Source organism: Papaver somniferum, chromosome 1 (assembly GCF_003573695.1).
Source record: "Papaver somniferum cultivar HN1 chromosome 1, ASM357369v1, whole genome shotgun sequence".
Taxonomy (NCBI): Eukaryota; Viridiplantae; Streptophyta; class Magnoliopsida; order Ranunculales; family Papaveraceae; genus Papaver; species Papaver somniferum.
This window is the reverse complement of record NC_039358.1, coordinates 225,888,474-225,892,328: the sequence shown is the minus strand read 5'-3', so window position 1 is coordinate 225,892,328 and position 3,855 is coordinate 225,888,474. Positions and strand designations below refer to the sequence as shown.

The following is a 3,855-nucleotide window of genomic DNA, read 5'->3' as shown; positions in this document are numbered from 1 at the left end:
CCTTTAGAATCATATCCAAACCAATTACTTATCCGTTCATCTTTTCTTAGAGCATAGAAATTACATGCACAGCTTGTTGACTCAATAGCATTCCAAATTGGAATTACCAATAAGTACTATTATGGTAGTCTTAGTTAGTAGCAGGTCCACCCACTAAAGCCTAGTAACCAGAGGTCCATAATAAAAAGAAAAAGAGGAAATTGGACCAAAATTTTTATCCCCTGGTCCGGTACACGTGCGGGATGTCATAATCCACTATTAAAAATACCCAAACTACCCATTCCCTGATAATACATATATATTTCTTTAAAAAAATCACCATTTTTTACAGATCTGAGTTCCGCTCTCCTCCTCTCTTTCTTCATCTTCTCAAATTTTGCTCCTGCTTTTGGATTACGAGCTAGAGTTTTTATGAAGATCTCTTTGAAGATTTACAGGTATGTTATGTAATATCTCTTTCTGCTGTTGTTGTTTTTTTTTCAACTGAATCCGTGAAGATCGGATCATTTTGATTACGTTTTCACTTTCTTGTTTTGTTTTTTGTTTGTTTTTTGCATTTATTTTTGTTTTGGTTTGTTTTTTATGAATCTTGATCGTAATTATTTAATTTTTTGCTAGATTATGATGTTTTTAACATATTTGAACTTTCGATTTGATTATCTTGTTGTTTTCGCTTCTTCATTTTATCAAAATCGTGCTTGTTTGTAGTTTCAGGGGTATTATCCAACAGTACATATGTTGAATACTGATACAAATTGCTTTTGATTCTGTTTTGTTCTTAGTTTTATCACTTGTTGTTGTTTGATTCATAAGTACATATCTTCGATACTGAAATAAGACTCTCTCGATTTATGGTCTTCTTCAATATCTCTCGCTTCTACCAAATCACATGAAAATTTCTTTGTTGCAATGTTTATATTAGGGTTTTCACGATCTAATCGTGGTTGTATTTGATTTCGTCTTTTATCTCCATGTCTAATTTGTTGATTATTTTACTAGAACTAGATGAATAATCATATTGTTTGTTCATTTCGTTATTAGATCTGATTATACCAGTTCCATTTTTGTTGGTTTTAGATTTATTTCAGTTTGTTGTTGTGTATGAACCAGCAGTACGTATATCCCCTACTGACAGAAACCTAGTCTACTTTTAAGAAGAAGAAGAACAAGATGGTGCATCATTATGATTTACGAGGAGAATATTTGTTTTCTGTTTCCAGGTATGCTTTCTAATCATCTTGTTTGATTATTTTATTCGGTTTTTCTTCTTTTGATTTGTTTTTTAATTGTATTATGATAATCAAATCGATTTGATTGACGCCTTTATGGTTTTTAGGTTTTTTACAGTTGTTTTTCGTGTATGAATTGACAGTACATATACGGCGTACTGATACAAAACTCTTCTGATTTTGTTTTATTCGAAGTTTTTCCAATTTTTTTGGTTCGATCCATGAGTATGTATGTATAATACTGAAGTTTTGTCACCTTTTTTCGTCTTATCCGTTAGTACATATACGAAATACTGTAATATCTGTTTCGATCCTCTTATTTTTCATAAATCCGTTACCTATTCCTGTCATCTAGTTGATTTGTAGTTCATGAATCTTCAGTACATTTATCGCATACTGATAGGAAGTGCTATTTGGTTGTGTTTTTGCTCTTTTTTTAGTCTTATCCGTCAATACATATACGAAATACTGTAGTATCTGTTTCGATCCTCTTATTTTTTATATACCCGTCACATATTCTTGTATGCAATTGAGTTTTTTCCACTTTTTTGACATGCAGTTCAACTTTTAGTTGATGAATCCGCAGTACGTATATGTCAAACTGATATAAACTTCTTCTGATTCTGTTTTATTCAGAGTTTTGTCACTTTTTTTGGTTTGATCCATGAGTACGTATGTGAAATACTGAAATATGTGCTTTGATTTTTGATTCGGTTATATTCATGGATTCATCATTTCTTGACATGTAATTGAGTTTTTAGTTTATGAATCTGCAATATGTATATATATGACGTAGTGATAGAAACTTCTTTTGATTCTGTTTTATTCTGCCAATTGGTTGAGGTTAATGCACATTCTTTATTCAGTAAATGGTTCTCTGAAAGTGGTAAATTGGTATGTACATTTTCTCTTCAACTGCTTCACTGAACTTCCAATTAAATGTAAAAAAATCATAGTCTTTTGAAATTCAATCTTTGTTCAAATTGTTTTAATAAGGTTGCAAAACTTTTTCAAAAAATCCAAGAGATGGTAGAGGAAGATAACAGCCTGGTATTTGTTTTGATTGGTGAGCATATCTTCATCCATCCACATTATTGTACTTTATGCTAGGTTCTTGCACAAACTCTTTTGCTAACTTATTTTGACAATATGTAGTAACAACCTTTCTTTTTCTTTGTAGATGAAGTTGAAAGCTTAGCTTCTGCTCGAAATGTTTCTTTGTCTGGATCTGAACCTTCTGACTCGATTAGGGTATCATAACTTCTCTGAACTGGGAAGACAAAGTAATCTAATGCACTTTATAGCCATGTAACGTAAGTTGTATTATATTCAGGTTGTGAATGCTTTACTCACTCGGATGGATAAATTAAAATCCTCGCCTAACGTCATCATCCTAACAACTTCAAATATTACAGCTGCAATAGGTACGCCTGCAATGAATCAGTACATTCTTTTTATTAACTATAGATGCTGCCAAAAGTTTCGTTTTTCCTGCCAGGAAAGACTTTAATTTCTGGAGTTGCCCGTATGTAGCATTTAAGAATCCTTTTATCATGAGACCCAGCCAGTTTTTTCGAGATCTCGAATAGAAATCTGTGTTCTGTACGCATCTTTGTTAAAGGTGAAATCTATAGACTGACTATGGTTTAGATTGCAGATATTGCGTTTGTCGATATGGAATATATTAAGGCCTATGTGGGGCCTCCAACCCTTCAAGCAAGGTATGAGATACTAAGGTCGTGAATCCAGGAACTGATTCGAACTAAAATTTTGACAGATCAACAGGTAATGTTTCCTTTTCCTCATTCACCTAATTGTTGATAAGCGTGACTTCAGAATTTCTAGATTATTCGGAGAGACACTGCGGTTCAGTCTGCCAAAGGTCCACTTACTAGCTTATGTTGATCCATGTTTCGGTTATTCTAGGAACCACTCATTCTTCCAAGTTTTGCAAGTGTAAGAGAGAAGCTGAATGCACCCAGCATACACGAGAGTCTGGGTCCACTTGAATTGGCTAAGCAATTGCTGGAAGCCTCAGAAATTTGTGACGTCAGAGATCAACAAATAATTCTTAAAATCCATATGATGAGTAACTAATCCAAATTTGATTACTTAATAATACTTAAATGATTTTGGATTCTTTGTTATTTCAGGGATTAAGTGGAAGAGCATTAAGAAAACTTCCTTTCTTAACTCATGCCTCTCTTACAAACCCTAACAATTGTGAACCTAGCAAGTTCTTGCAAACATTAATTGAGACTGCCAGGAGGGAGTTGTCTGAGCTATGTAGTTAATTTTATCAGCTAACCGAATGTGTTAGTGCACACCAACTTGGTTGTGTTTTAATATTGTTATATTCTGCTCACATTTACAGGTTCATATGTCAAATGGAAACGTACTCTATATGTAACCAGTGCTTCAGATATATACTCAGATTTGTAAGTGGTGTAGCAGATATGTATTCAAAATTTTGTAAGAAGTGTCGCACATATGTACTCAAATTTGTAATCAGTGTAGCAGATATATACTCAAATTTGTAAACAGTGTAATAGATATGTACTCAGATTTGTAAACAGTGTAGCAGATATGTACTCAAATTTGTGGTCATTTCCATGTTTTAATTAAA

General features: G+C 33.0%; 1 pseudogene; it reads left to right on the top strand.

Moving 5' to 3' along the window:
• Positions 1–2,039: 2,039 nt before the first annotated feature.
• LOC113361966 lies at positions 2,040–3,523 on the top strand (annotated as a pseudogene).
• Positions 3,524–3,855: the final 332 nt, after the last annotated feature.